Source organism: Capricornis sumatraensis, chromosome 16 (genome assembly GCF_032405125.1).
Source record: "Capricornis sumatraensis isolate serow.1 chromosome 16, serow.2, whole genome shotgun sequence".
Classification (NCBI taxonomy): Eukaryota; Metazoa; Chordata; class Mammalia; order Artiodactyla; family Bovidae; genus Capricornis; species Capricornis sumatraensis.
Genome location: NC_091084.1, coordinates 38,513,875 through 38,529,759, shown reverse-complemented (window position 1 = coordinate 38,529,759; position 15,885 = coordinate 38,513,875).

Genomic DNA, 15,885 nt, shown 5'->3' with positions numbered 1-15,885 from the left:
ACAGACGCCCTTCTAGCCTCTTCTGTAGCTTTCTCCCATCACCCCCATCAAGCATTCTAATTCACACGCTTTTTACCTACAGTCTTGGCACTTAAATATTGCTGGCATGCTGAAGATCTCACATTCTAAAAGGAAAGAAATGGAATAAAATAATTTGAATATATCACTTAAAATGCTGGTAAAAGTTCAATGCCAAGATACGTAAAAATTGACAGTCCAAATTAAATTTGCAGAAGACACAGTTTGAGGAGAGGCTGTCTGAACTGCAAACACCATCCCCAAACCCTACCACACCTCAGATATTAACATGAAGTTAGATGCTCAGAATCCTTCAAGCTAGGCATCAGCAACATCTGAACTAAGAGCTTCCAGATGCACAAGCTGGGTTTAGAAAAGGCAGAGGACATGCCTGACACCACATGGACTGTAGCTTACCATGCTTCTATGTTCATGGGGATTCTCCAGGCAAGAATACTGAAGTAGGCTGCCATGCTCTCCTCCAGGGGATCTTCCCAACCCAGGAAGATCAAGCCCAGATCTCCTGCATTGCAGGCAGATTCTTTACCATCTGAGCCACCAGCTAAGTCCAAGAATCCTGGATTGTGTAGCTTATCCCTTCTCCAGGGGATCTTCCCAGCCCAGGAATTAAACCGGGGTCTCCTACGTTGTAGGTGGATTCTTTACCAGTTGAGTTACCAGGAGGGCCCAAAAGCAGAGGAACCAGGAATCAAATGGCCAACATACACTGGATCAAAGAGAAAGCAAGGGAATTCCAGAAAATCATCTACTTATGCTTCATTGACCATGCGAAAGCCTTTGACTATGTGGATCACAACAAACAGTGGAAAATTCTTAAAGAGATTGGAATACCAGACCACCTTACCTGTCTCCTGAGAAATCTGTATGCAAGTCAATATTAGACCCTTACATAGAAAAATTACCTGATTCAAAATTGGGAAAGGAGTAAGACTCACTCAGCAGTGGCCACAGGACTGGAAAAGGTCAGTTTTCATTCCAATCCCAAAGAAAGCCAATGCCAAAGAATGCTCAAACTACTGCACAATTGCACTCATCTCACACGCTCAAAATTCTCCAAGCCAGGCTTCACCAATACGTGAACCATGAACTTCCAGATGTTCAAGCTGGTTTTAGAAAAGGCAGAGGAAGCAGAGATCAAATTGCCAACATCTGCTGGATCATCGAAAAAGCAAGAGTTCCAGAAAAACATCTATTTCTGCTTTCTTGACTATGCCAAAGCCTTTGACTTGAATCACAATAAACTGTGGAAAATTCTGAAAGAGATGTGAATACCAGACCACCTGACCTGCCTCTTAAGAAACCTATATGCAGATCAGGAAGCAACAGTTAGAACTGGACATGGAACAGACTGGTTCCAAATAGGAAAAAGAGTACGTCAATGCTGTATATTGTCACCCTGCTTATTTAACTTATATGCAGAATCCATCATGAGAAATGTGGAGCTGGATGAAGCACAAGCTGGAATCAAGATTGCCGGGAGAAATATCAATAACCTCAGATATGCAGATGACACCACCCTTATGGCAGAAAGTGAAGAGGAGCTAAAAAGCCTCTTGATGAAAGTGAAAGAGGAGAGTGAAAAAGTTGGTTTAAAGCTCAACATTCAGAAAACGAAGATCATGGCAACTGGTCCCATCACTTTATGGGAAATAGACGGGGAAACAGTGGAAACAGTGTCAGACTTTATTTTTTTGGGCTCCAAAATCACTGCAGATGGCAATTGCAGCCATGAAATTAAAAGACGCTTACTCCTTGGAAGAAAAGTTATGACCAACCTAGGTAGCGTATTAAAAAGCAGAGATATTACTTTGACAACAAAGGTCTGTCTAGTCAACGCTATGGTTTTTCCAGTGGTCATGTATGGATGTGAGAGTTGGACTGTGAAGAAAGCTGAGTGCCGAAGAATTGATGCTTTTGAACTGTGGTGTTGGAGAAGACTCTTGCAAGTCCCTTGGACTGCAAGGAGATCCAACCAGTCCATCCTGAAGGAGATCAGCCCTGGGTGTTCTTTGGAAGGACTGATGTTAAAGCTGAAACTCCAATATTTTGGCCACCTCATGTGAAGAGTTGACTCATTGGAAAAGATCCTGATGCTGGGAGGGATTGGGGGCAGGAGGAGAAGGGGACGACAGAGGATGAGATGGCTGGATGGCATCACTAACTCAATGCACATGAGTTTGGGTGAACTCCGGGAGTTGGTGATGGACAGGGAGGCCTGGCGTGCTACAGTTCATGGGGTCGCAAAGCCTCAGATACGACTGAGCAACTGATCTGAAGACAATGGTGTTTATTGTCACCCTGTTTATTTAACTCATAAGCAAAATACATCACGAGAAATGCTGCCCTGGATAAATCACAGGCTGAAATCAAGATTGCTGGGAGAAATATCAATAACATTGGATATGCAGATGATACCACCCTTACGGCAAAAAGTGAAGAAGAACTAAAGAGCCTCTTGATGAAGGTGAAAAAGAAGAGTGAAAAAGCTGGCTTAAAACTCTGCATTCAAAAAGCTAAGGTCATGGCATCTAGTCCCATCACTTCATGGGAAATGGAAGGGGGAATAGTGGAAGCAGTGACAGATTTTGTTTTCTTGGGCTCCAAAGTCACTGTGGATGGTGACTGCAGATATGAAATTGGAATATGCTTGCTCCTTGGAAGAAAAGTTATGACAAACCTAGACAGCATGTTAAAAAGTAGAGACACCACTTTGCTGACAAAGTTCTGTCCATCTAGTCAAAGCTATGGTTTTTCCAGTAGTCATGTAGGGATGTGAGAATTGGACCATAAAGAAGGCTGAGCGCCGAAGAATTGATGCTTTTGAACTGTGGCTTTGGAGAAAACTCTTGAGAGTCCCTTGGACAGCAAGGGGATCAAACCAGTCAATCCTAAAGGAAATCAAGCCTGAATATTCATTGGAAGGACTGATGCTGAAGCTGAAGCTCCAATACTTTGTCCACCTGATGCAAAGAGCTAGGTCATTGGAAAATACCCTGATGCTGGGGAAGATTGACGGCAGGAAGAAAAGAGGGTGACTGAGGATGAGACAGTTGGATGACAACACTGCCTCAACTGGACATGAGTTTGAGCAAACTCTGAGAGATAGTGAGACAGAGAAGCCTGGTGTACTGCAGTCCACGGGGTCACAAAGAGTCAGACATGACTTAGCCACTGACAAACAACAACAGCATAGACAGAAAGTAACGTGTTCAAGTTCAGGTAACTACTAAGAGGCTGAGCTAGAATTTGAACTCATAGCTGGTTCAGTCCCGTGTTTCTCTGACCCGTTTGCACTATCCACCTCAATGGAAATAGGGCTCAGCCAGGGGGGCTGTGATGTGAGGCTGAATGTTATTAGTGCGTTTGAGCAAAGTCTGGGAGATGGTGAAGGACAGGGAAGACTGACATGCTGCAGTCCATGGGGTTGCAAAGCATCAGATGTGGCTGAGCCACTGCACAACAGCAATGAAAAGCGAATTCTAGCTGAGGGTTCTTGTGGAGCAGACAGGACAGAAGGGCATGAAGTTCAATTTCACAGGTTTTTGCAATGGAAAAAGCCAGCTGAGACCTATTTCCTTGGTTTTTGAAAGTAGTCTCATGCAGGAAGGATTGCTGAAGGTGAAGCTGGAGAAAAAGAGCCCAAGATTTGGTGAGTCTTTTCAATGACGTACAAGAGCTTGAACCTTGACCCAAGCACAGTCATCATCTGCCCCCTCCACCCAACTATAAGCTCCCTGAGTGCAGACACCTGATCTGTTTTAGTCACTGACATACACCCTGCACTTAGGGCTTCCCAGGTGGCACAGTGGAAAGAATCTGCCTCTCAAGGCAGAAGACAAGAGATGCAGGTTCGATCCCTGTGTCTGGAAGATCCCCTGAGGTAGGCACTAGCATCCCACACCAGTATTCTTGTCTAGAGAATCCCATGGGCAGAGAAGCCTGGCGGGCTACGGTCCATGGGGTCGCAAAGAGTTGGACACGACTAAGCGCAACGCAGCAGTAACTGCACCCTGCCCCTAGGCCTGAGCCTGGCTGGTGGCAGGTACTAAACAGAGTTTTGTTGAACTGATTATTTTATGCTGGAGGTGAGATGATGCATTTTCTGAAAAGCCAGCTCTGACTGAGGTATGGAGAATCCATCTGAAGAGATCAGAGTTGGAGGCAGGGAGACACACTGTTCAGAAAACTGATGCAGATTGAGTCAAACATAGAGGGGGCTTGAGGAGCTCTGGACTGGCCAGCAGTGACCTCACCACAGCTCTGCTTGACCTCAGGCCACTTTTCTCCACTGGCCTCTGTGACCCTGTCTCTCAAATAAGGGATATGTCCAGCTGACCTTACAGTGCTCATATCCTGAGGGTGCTTTTATCGGCCTGGTCAGAAAGATACACTTGCCTTCACAGGAGACAGGGAGTTACTTTCAGCACGGAAATTTAACACCTGCCAGATTTTTGGTTTGGAGTCTCCGACTTCATGTAGTTGAGCTTCACGAAATTAAATTGGAGGACAAAGAATATTAACTGTAATATCTATTCAAGGGTCCTTTATTAGCAGGACTATTAGTGGGCGGGGGGAAATCTACACATTTCTGAAATATCTGTTTTCTTTCCGTAAGACAGGGAACAGAATTCAAGCTTTCAAATTGTTTATAAAGTAATCAGCATTAATTTGTTCTGTTCAGGTTTTAATTATACACTGTAGGCCGTTCTGACAGGACACCACCGTCGCGGAGTCTGGCAGGAGATAATTTCCCACCAGGATGACCATGCGCCTCATGAATTATACATGAAACTTTGTTTCCTTGTGACTGTTGCTAAAAGATGCTGTCAGACTCCTGAAATCTCCGAAGATCTGCAATTGTTTTTCAGTAAGTCTAATTAGCAGGAAGTAGGTGGGGAGGTGTTAAGAATGACTTCCCAGGGATGTGAGATGCTGAGAGATGCTGAAAGGGTCCTTCCTCAGCTAGTGACCCGGTGGGCTCCGTATAAAGTCAGCCTCAGCGGGTGGAAGTCAGGTCGGGTTACTAACTCCCACATAACCAACAGGCAACAAGATTTACACTTGTTCCCCCAGAGACTGAGCCCCAGCAAGGCAGCCAGAGACTCCAGACATAATTCTGTTATTCAAATGGAAGAAGAGTTTGATAGCTATGCTAATGACTTTTATCTGTGAAAACATAACTAATAGCTTGGTTTACATTTGCGTACATTTATGAGCATAATTTTAGCACATAATTTTATTGCACAATAAAACATAATGCAGCATTAGTCGGCTTCACCAAAAAAAAAAAAGGATACCTTAGAGTGATCTGCATGTAAACCTTCACACCGCATTTATATGACAGTATCATTTAAAATGTTGACCCATTTGAATTAATGAAAGAGTTTCCCAGTTAACAATTAGCTGCATAAGGCCATTTCCTGTAGGCATAATATTTGGGGGTGATGCTTATGATTTGCTACATAATTCATCACAGCATTGATTGCTAAAGATTGTTTTTCAGTGCTGTTTTTCTTCCAGTTAAATTGGATTGAATGAAGGTGAGCCTTCTCGTGTTGCATGCACAAGCTTTCTCGGAGACTGTGCAGCATGGCTTCCATGTGAGGCTTGCAAAGATACCAGTCAGGCCAAAGGGAATCACTTTGGACCTGAGGAGGGCCCTGAAGATGGCATGGGGACACCTCTCTGCACAAGAGGTCTAATGGAGCAGAGCTCAGAGATGGGGCACAGAGGGCAGGGAAGGGTGGGGCCTAGGTTGCAAATGACCAGTGTGAAATGAGGAGACAGCCAAGGTTGGGATGTCATAGGGGGAGGAATCTGCATGATCTTGGCTGAAGGCAGAGTCAGAAAGAAGCATGGAGGTTTGGTGACAGCCAGAGTCGAACACAGTCAGTCCTTCCTGGGTGGCCCATAGAGGAGCACTGGCTGGACTGGATGTGTTTGACCAAGACTCTTGCTTGCAAAAGCATCAAACCAAGTCAAACAAGCTCAAGAAAAGATGGAACTTTAGGCTCATGAAAAGTCCTGGGGTGGGTTAGCATTAAACAGAGCTGAATCCACATGCTCCAAGAATATCCCCAGAATTCAGTCTCTCATCTCTCTTCATCTCTTCCTTCCCTCACCGCCCTCTTTGTTTTTCTCTCTTTCTCCATTGCTTTTCATTGTGTCTGAGGCATTTTCTATTAGGTTCTTTCCCAGAAACGGGAAAATAGCATTTGAGCGGCTCAGGCTTACATGATAACAACATCTCATAAACATAAATTAGTCCCTGCAAGAGTCCATCTAACCCCATCCACTGTGTCCAGGGGTCTGAGGTGCTCTTTCAGGGGTCCCTGTTTTCCCTGGGGTGAGAATGTTGACGCCCTTGATCAGCCTCTTCAGAATCGCAGAGTGTGGGACTCTTCCTAAAGGCAGGGGGGCGAACAAGCAGGAGGACAATTGGTGTCTAGTCCCCTCGCCCAGGGCTGTGGTGCGAGGGGCCAGAGAGCGTTGATCATTCTTGGGAGCCCCCATGAAAGTGCCTGGGCTGGAGGAACAGCTGCAGAGGAGAGCACACTGCATTTGGAGGGAGGCCAGAGAGCACAGCACACCGACTACCTGGAGAAAGCAGGGCTGTTCACCTTGACACCAGTGGACCCAGGGATGATATCAGCTCTCTGCCAATATAGGAAACCTGTGTATCTCATATTACTCCAAAGTGGGTGAAGTTATAGGCAAACAAGCAAATTTGTTTTGGCATCTGGCTACTACAAGGTCTTAACAGGCAGATAGCCTCTAATCAGACAGGCTGCCCTGAGGCTGGTGAGCTCCTTGTCTATGAATAAATGCAAGTAAGTGAGGGGACTTGCCTGGGAGTCCAGTGGTTAAGACTTCAGCTTCCGATTCAGGGGATGCAAGTTTGATCCCTGGTGGAGGAACTAAGATCCCACATGCCTCATAACCAAAACATAAAACAGAAGCAATATTGTAACAAATTCAATAAAGACTTTAAGAATGGTCCATATAAAAATAAATAAATAATTGCAAGCAAGTAAGCAAGTCCCAGAAAAATCGCCCTGCCAAGATGCTGTAGAAGAGAAATCAGAGTAAGGAGAGAGAGTGCTCGAGATGACTGTCTATCATGAGCATAGGGATGGGAAGATACCTACTAACTGTAGCCTCAAATCCCTGCTATCTTCAGGTTGAAGATGTGAGGCTGAGATGCCTGTGTCTGAAGACTCTGAATATTAAAAGCTAAAGTAAACTAAATAAAGCTGGAATGTGTGCATATAAATTACCCTCCCCAGGCAATACTGAAGAGAGAGTTGGGAGAGACCAGTGCCTGGCAGAAAGCAGGCTGGACTGCTATATTAGTTTCGAAGGGCTGCCATAGCCAATTATCACAAGCCAGGTATCATGAAACAACAGAAATTTAGTCTCACAGTTTTGGAGCCTAGAAGTCCAAACTCAAGGTGTCAGCAGGGCTGTGCTTCCTCTGCAGGCTCAGGGAGAGGATCCCTCCTTGCTTCTTCCAGCTCTGATGGTCCTCAGTGTTCCCTGCGGTTACATCACCATCTCCGTCTTCATGTGTCTTCCCGTCTTTTCCAGCCATGCTTGCTGATCTCTGTCTCTTGTAAGAACACTTGTAAGTGGGTTTAGGGTACACTGAGGCAACTCAGGATGAACTCATCTCGAGATTTTTAAATTAATTCCATCTGCAAAGTTTCTTTTTCCAAACAAGTTCCCATTCACAGGTTCTAGGTGGGTGTATCTTTTGGGGTGGCTACCTTTCAACCCTTCCCAGGTGGCTCAGTGGTAAAGAATCAGCCTGCCAATGCAGGAGACACAGGAGATGCGGATGTGATCCCTGGGTCCAGACGATCCCCTGGAGGAGGAAATGGTAATCCACTCCATTATTCTTGCCTGAAAAATCTCATGGACAGAGGAGCCTGGAAGGCTACAATTTACAGGTCTTCAGAGAGTCAGACACAACTTAGCGACTAAACAGGAATACACACAATTCAAACCAGTACAGCAAGCAACTGGCTAGACTTGAGGAAATCACTAGGGGTCACCACAGGCCTGGTGGGTGGTCCTGGCTGAGAGGTGAGAGGCAGACCTCAGGAAGATCTAAGGCATGCTCCCTGGCTCCTTGGAATCTCAGAGCCTGAAAAGGATGCCCAGGATGGAAAAAGGAGTAAAGATGTCTTATGTGCTTGAATGACCTTAAGGAAGGGAAATAAAATGCCATGGGTTACAAACTGAAGTCACACAGGAATTCCCAAGCTTTCTCTCTTGACTATGGTGTAATGTTAAATATCTGTGAATCTCTTAGTCAAATATTAAATCTAATATAATTTCTGGTAAAAGTGTTTATTCATATTTCAGATTTCCCAGAAGTGTCAGTAAGCAGCATATGCCATGAAATTAATGATCTGTCTAATCCAGGAGAAATACCACAAAGACAGACACTCACCTATATAATCAATAATCACTATGACTGTGAAGAGTTGCATTCAGCAGACGAGTGAGAAACATGACTGTAAAACATCCTGGTGTAATAACCACACTGTCTGAAGAATGTCTTCATCCTGATTGTCAAGTTCCCTGTTGTTTGATATCCTACCTTGCAGGCTAAATCTAAGCCTGAGGTTGATTTCTTGAGGTTGAGTTATACTTCCATCCTTGTCATCACCATTCCTATTAAGGACACCATCATTGCCATTTTTATGAGCTCCCTTAATACAATGAGTCTGATGGGGCCACTAAAAGCAGGTGAAGACAGTTGTGATGCATGAAAAGAGTCCTCAGCTGGGAGCCATTTCATTGTATCATCCCACTGGCCTTTTGGAACACTGTGATATTGTTCCCATTTTACAGAAAGGAAAATGGAGGCTCTGAGAGGCAAAGTGACAACCCAAATTCTCACAGCTAATAAATAGCAAAGCTGAGATTTAAATTCAAGTCTTTACTGATTTCAATATTCATTCTGTCTTAAATTTGCTTGCAGCACATGGGCTGGTGATGATTTTGGGTTGGGTCTGTGTCCACCTCCTTCTGCAGTCCAGACTGCACTCTTTGGTTGGTCTTCTCCCTTCATATCAACGACGTAGTTGTCAGTAGAGGCTTCTATCACCAGTGTCACTGTAAGCAAGCCTGGAGAGGCAATGCATCTTATTACTTTCACTGAGTTGGCTGATTTCAGACATGAGAAACTTACAGTATTTTCCCTTAGGTATTTAAAGAAAGGGAGACTAAGGAGCGTATAGAAAGAATGCTGCCTGAAAGTCCGAGAGGATCCCTTTCCTTGCCAGCCTGGGTCTGTTGGACTTAGGAACAGCCATGGTTTGAAGATTCCTATCTTAATGGTATTCTAAAAGCCCCTTTTCCCTCATGCCTCCCACAATTACAGAAACTTCCCACTGTGTTTATTGTTTAGGGAACTGCCATCTGCCCCTAACTTCTCCTGTCTCACTTTTCCTTTTCTTCTACATTTTACAATTTCTTGTCTCTGGTCCTTTGTTCAGCCAGCACCTCTTTGTAGTTAACCCTTTTCTGGTGGGACGCAGACCAGCCTTTTAGAGGCGTCTAATGACACCCACTTTGGCTCCTGCTGTGGTCCAGGAGATAATGGCCTCAAAAGCTTTCTCAGAAGCATGTGGAGTGGCTCTGGCCCAGCCCTCTGTGCCCCACTGCCAGGCTAGGTTTTGTATTAATAGATGCGCAGTTTACTCTTGCCTGGAAAATCCCATGGACAGAGGAGCCTGGTGCGCTGCAGTCCATGGGGTCGCTAAGAGTCAGACACGACTGAGCGACTTCACTTTCACTTTTCATTTTCATGCATTGGAGAAGGAAATGGCAACCCACTCCAGTGTTCTTGCCTGGAGAATCCCAGGGACGGAGGAGCCTGGTGGGCTCCATTTATGGGGTCGCACAGAGTCGGACATAACTGAAGTGACTTAGCAGCAGCAGCAGCAGCAGTTTAGAAAAAGAGACAAAGAACCATGACTTAGTCCTTTGTGCCTAAAAGACATAATACCAGGTAAATGTCTTTCTGTCCCTGAAGCCAAATGTTCAGTAAGCTCAAGGGCACTTCTCTTAGACCCCCTAGGAATGTGGCTCAACCTTGATTAACCAGAGTGTTCAAGATAGGACAAGGGAGAAGGGAGGAAAGACTGGGGGTAACTGGAAAGTTCTATCTTACTGAAAGTTAACCAGAAAACTTATTTTCCCCTGATCTATAGTTCATCTTTTTCCTGAAACACTTTGAGAAGCACATGTGTTTCTATATCAGAGTGAGCTGGTGAACATGGTTATTCCCCCCTTCTTAGCTTCCTCGAGAATTGGGGGACTTCCCTGGTGGTCCACTCATTAAGAATCTGCCTGTCAACGCAGGGGACACAGGCTCAGTCCCTGGCCAGGGAAGATCCTCCATGCCACGGAGCAACTAAGTCTGAGCGCCACGATTACTGAAGCCCATGCACTCTACAGAGCATGCTCTGCCACAAGAGGAGCCACCGCAGCGAGAAGCCCATACATCGCAACTGGAGGGCGGCCCCCGCTTGCCGCACCTAGCAAAGCAACGAAGATCCAGTGCAATCAGAAACAAGTAAATAAAGAAGTCTTTTAAAAACAGGATTTGGGCCCTTTGGAGATTGCAATTGGCACATATACACTATTAATACTACGTATAAATAGATAACCAATGAGAACCTCCTGTATAGCTCACAGAACTCTTCTCAGTGCTCTGTGGTGACCTAAATGGGAAGGAAATCCACAAAAGAGACGATATATATATATATATGTCACCCTCCTTATTTAACTTATAAGCAGAGTACATCATGTGAAATACCAGGCTGGATGAAGTGCAAGCTGGAATCAAGATTGCTGGGAGAAATATCAATAACCTCAGACATGCAGATGACACCATCCTTATGGAAGAAAGTGAAGAGCCTCTTAAGGAAGATGAAAGAGGAGAGTGGAAAAAGTTGCCTTAAAACTCAACATTCAAAAAACTAAAATCATGGCAACTGGTCCCCTCACTTCATGGCAAATAGATGGGGAAACAATGGAAACAGTGACACACTTTGTTTTCTTGGGCTCCGAAATCACTGCAGATGGTGACTGCAGACATGAAATTAAAAGACACTTGCTCCTTGGAAGAAAAGCTATGACAAACCTAGAGAGCATATTAAAAATCAAAAACATTACTTTGCCAACAAAGGTCCGTCTAGTCAAAGCTATGGTTTTTCCAGTAATCATGTATGGATGTGAGAGTTGGACTATAAAGCAAGCTGAATGCTGAAGAATTGATGCTTTCAAACTGTGGTGTTGGAGAAGACTCTTGAGAGTCCCTTGGATAGCAAGGAGATCCAACCAGTCAATCCTAAAGGAAATCAATCCTGAATATTCATTGGAGGGACTGATGCAGAGCCTGAAGCTCCAATACTTTGGCCACCTGATGTGAAGAACTGACTCATTGGAAAAGACCCTGATGCTGGGAAGGATTAAAGACAGGAGGAGAAGGGGGTGACAGAGGATGAGATGGTTGGAGGGCATCACTGACTCAATGGATGTGAGTTTGAGCAACTCCAGGAGATGGTGAAGGACAGGGAAGCCTGGAGTGCTGTAGTCCATGAAGTTTCCAATAAAAATTAATTAAAAAAAAAAAAAAGAAATGGACTCTTCCTCTCTGCGGAGCACTGAGTTTGAGTCTGATTATCCTAAGCTCATAAGATTTATTGTTTTCTTTTGTATCCATTTTTATTCCTCTGTACCTTATGAATATAAGACTTCTACATGTCTTATATCCAGGTACCAAAAGCAGGGTGTTTGGGCTCTGCCATGTGTGTCACAAGGATATTTGATCCTGTATCATCCTACTTCATGCCTCGGTTGCCTTTGAATGGGAAACTGCCATATACATTCTGCTTGCAAGAGATTTAATTCTGCCAAGAATAGACAGCTAATTCTGGCTTATTCATGCCACAAAACTGCCTTAAGTGCCAACTATATGCCAAGCACTATTTCAGGAAGAGCCGCTACATCATATTCTACATTACATGCTATGTGAAGGGTGCCCCTTTGAGCTGTGCAATGTCTTTGCCCTGGTTCTAGACAAAGAAAATTAAACTCCTTGCTTTTCTGGAGCTTACAGCCCAATGTGCAGAGACAGACAATACAGTTCACAAATATAAGGAAAATATAGAATAAGCCTGATGTTAAGAAGTGCTGTAGAGAAAATAAAGCCAGGAAAGGGGATAGGAGCAGCGCTATAGGGAGTACTTTGAAAGAGGGCATTCCTAGGAGGCCTCGCTGAGAAGGCAGTGTCTTTTTTTTTGGATGTGGATCATTTTTAAAGTCTTTATTGAATTTGCTATAATATGACTTCTGTTTTGTTTTGGTTTTTTGACCTCGAGACATGTGAGATCTTAGCTCCCATCTCTCCCCAGCCAGAGACTGAACATGCATCCCCTGCATTGGAAGATGAAATCTCAATCACTAGACCAACCAGGGAAGTCCTGAGAAGGTAGCATGTGAGCAAATACGCGAAGGATGAAGGATCAGGCTCTCCAGGTCTCTGGGGTAAGAGTGACCCAGGAAGAGGGAACAGCCCTGCTGCTGGAGGGTGTGCAGTGTGTGAAGGATCCCCAGAGGCCAGTGTGGTGGAACTAGAGAGCGAAGGAAGAGCAGTTGAAGAGGAAGTCCAGCAGGTCCCGGGGACCGTGTTCATTAAGTGAAAGTGGAGGCTGCTGCAGAGAAGCAGCAAGACTCTCAGGTCACCGGGGACACAGACAGGTATCAGGTTGACTCAGTCCTTCAAGCACTGAAGGTACCTGTTGAGGAAATCCAAGGGGTGTATCACCAGGCGGTGAGTGTGTAAGGAGACCGCCAAGAAGATCCAGGTAGCCCATTCTTGAACAAGGCATCCCTTTTATTAGAGCAGAAAGAGAATTTGGAGAGCCATGTTCTTGCTATCTTCAGTTCATGGGTAGGAACTCAGAAAACCACAGAGGAGAACAGATTTGGCTATGGTGCCCCATTGGGATCAGTGGCAAAACCAGGTCTAGAACCCAGGACTCCTGGAGCACAGTGAGCTCTCTTCCATCATGATCAGCCTCCACCCACTGATTCAGACCACAAAATTACCTGGTTAGCCTCCTCACAGGATCACTGTGAGGAGTCAATGTAACCTACACTGAGATAAAATCAACGGTACCTCTGGGACATCTGTCATGTCCAGAGGTATGGGGAAGGAAACACAGGCCCCTCTTTCTAGAGAGAGAATGTAAACTCGAGGACATAAGGCACAAGAACATGGAAGAGGTGACAACCTAATACCTCTTGGGGGTCTCAGTCACCCAGCCAAGCTAAAGGCATTTTAGAATAAGCCCATGGAGAAGGAAGTTGTGGTAGAAGAGGAGGCATGGGTTTCCAGAGGGACTTGATACAATGCAGTCCATGGCCAGCACAGGCTGAGACCCAAGCAACACAGAGGAGGGCGTAGGGAGGCAGGAGGGAAGTCCTCTTACAGAGTCTCTGAAGAGTGGCAGATGGGGGAGCTCTGGGGACCTGGTCATACTCCTTGATATTAGAGCCCTGATGACTCCCATGGGCAAGAGGACAGGCGAGTAAGATCTCCCAAAGGCTGCATATGGTCATCACATACCTGGCCAAGTCAGGAGCCTCTAGGTGACCATTCTGAGTTCCTCCACACAAGACGGGAGAGTCCTGCAGGATGGGGCAGGAGCCGAAGAAGCGTGAGATCTGTCCGCTACAGAAAGCTGGAGAGACCTTGAAAAGAGCTGGAATATGCTTGTCGGGTGGTTGGCACACAAAAGGTGTTCAGTTAATGGTGTTCTTGAATCCAAAGTCTATGGAATTTCCGAAGCAGGGCCCCAGCCAAGAGCCCATTCAGTTGCTATGACTAAGAGTAAATTCCAAACAGAAAGATTATCTGAGGGGCTTTGATGAGCAGGAGGATTATACATTTTTGGATGGCCCTGTTTGGTTGGTCCCCATCATGAATCTTGAGGCAGTTGCCAAAATTGGAAGTGGCGCGTTTGGTGTATTTGTGTGTGTGCACCTGCCTAGTTAACCTGATTAGTATTGGTGAGGGTGGGAATTAGAAAGCAAAGGAGAAACGGTCAGGAAGAGAGAAAGACAGTGGGTCAGGAGGAGCAGAACAGGGAGGTTATAGTTCCAGACTGAGTCAGAGACCCAGGGCCACCTACCCATTGGGAAGGCCACAGCTCAGCCTTGGAAACACATCTGGCTTGAGCCAGAAAGGAAGTAAAAGGAAGCTGGGGACCCATTTGGTCTCAGGCCAGGCAACTAATTGTTTCTGACACAGGCTAGAGTTCTGCCAATAATTGCTAGGCTCATCCTCATATTCAAAGTTTAAAAAAAAAGAAAAAAGTTTCCCTAACATCTGTTTCAGATTTCTTTTTGATTTCAGGCAGGCCTTGGTCCCATTATCTTGGAGCGTTTGACATTAGTGAAGGGAACAGGCTGGGCTTAATAGTGAAGAAGCTCATAGGGATCCCCTGGAGCCATCCCTGCTCCCTGAGTCTTAAAGGGGGCACTGGTCCCCTCTGGACAGGCCGGCAGAGGAGCTGCCTGCACTCAGGACTCTCACCCGTGCACTAGCACCAGCCTGGAATTCCCAGCCCAGTGTCTCTGCCCACAACATCGCTAGTCACCTTAACATGCACCGCCACTTGCCTTCTAGTCTCCCTTGCTCCTCCAAGAGTCTCAGGGCTTGTTCACAAGCCTTCTTCGTGCCTGGAGATGTGACGGAGTAGAAAGACTCCGGGATGGAGCAGTATCAGCTGTGTCTCTCCCAGGCTGCAGATGGCCATGGAATAGTTATTTGCTTCCACTACTCTCAGTTTTCTAATCCCCAAAGTCAGAAAGAACAGTAACCACCTGGCGATGATACATATGGAGCCCAGCACAGTGCCTGAAACATACCCATGCTTCACTAATTCAGTCCCAGCCCCACCCCACTCCCCACCAGGACAGAGTTTCATCTGGTTCATTCACTGATCCAGTCGCAGCACCTAGACTGGTGCCTGGCACGGGGCAGCAGCTCAGTAAACATTTCTGGAAGGAATGAAGGAACTGGGATCGGGATGGGGCATTGAGATTCTAACCAGCTGAAATAGAAGCCACCCCAACTCAACTTCACTCACCAAACTTATCCCAGCAGTCTCTTCCTGTCCCAAGCTTCTCAGATATCACTGTGTTTTCCTCCTTCCCTTCAGAGCATCCTCCTGCACCCAGCATCCTTGCTCTCTGCTAGCTCTCCCTGCTCGCTTGCCTGCCGTGAGGTACATGGGGTTGTCCTCCTTTCATAGATGAGGAAATGGAGCCCTAGAGTAGGAAATCGCATGCTCAGTAAGTAGAGAAGCTGGGATTTGAACCCAGTTCATGCCGGCTCTGGTGCTGCTGTTTTCCATCACCATCCTGTCTTCCCATCCTGTCGCTCTTCAAGGCACTGCCCAGGATCTGCTGGTCCCCAGCTCAGTGCCCTTGATCCACCACAGGGAGGCAGCTGCCCCTGCCTGCTCACCCTTCTTGAAGTCCTCTCTACTCTCAGCATGTAGGGCTCAGGGTCTCTGTGTAGGGGATTTCAGGGGAAATTCTATCATAGTTAGTCATCTCTCTTTTCTCCCTCTGAGTTAGAGTCGATGAGGAAATAGGATGCCAGTCAGGTAGCTTGTGTGATATTTGAAAGTTCAGTAAGTTCTTACTCTCTTTGGGTTCCCTGAGCAGATCTCCCTGATCCACTGAGGCTGGGCTGGGCCACATGACTGGCTTTGATGGGTGGAATGTTTGCAAATGTGACTAGCATATCTGCCATCT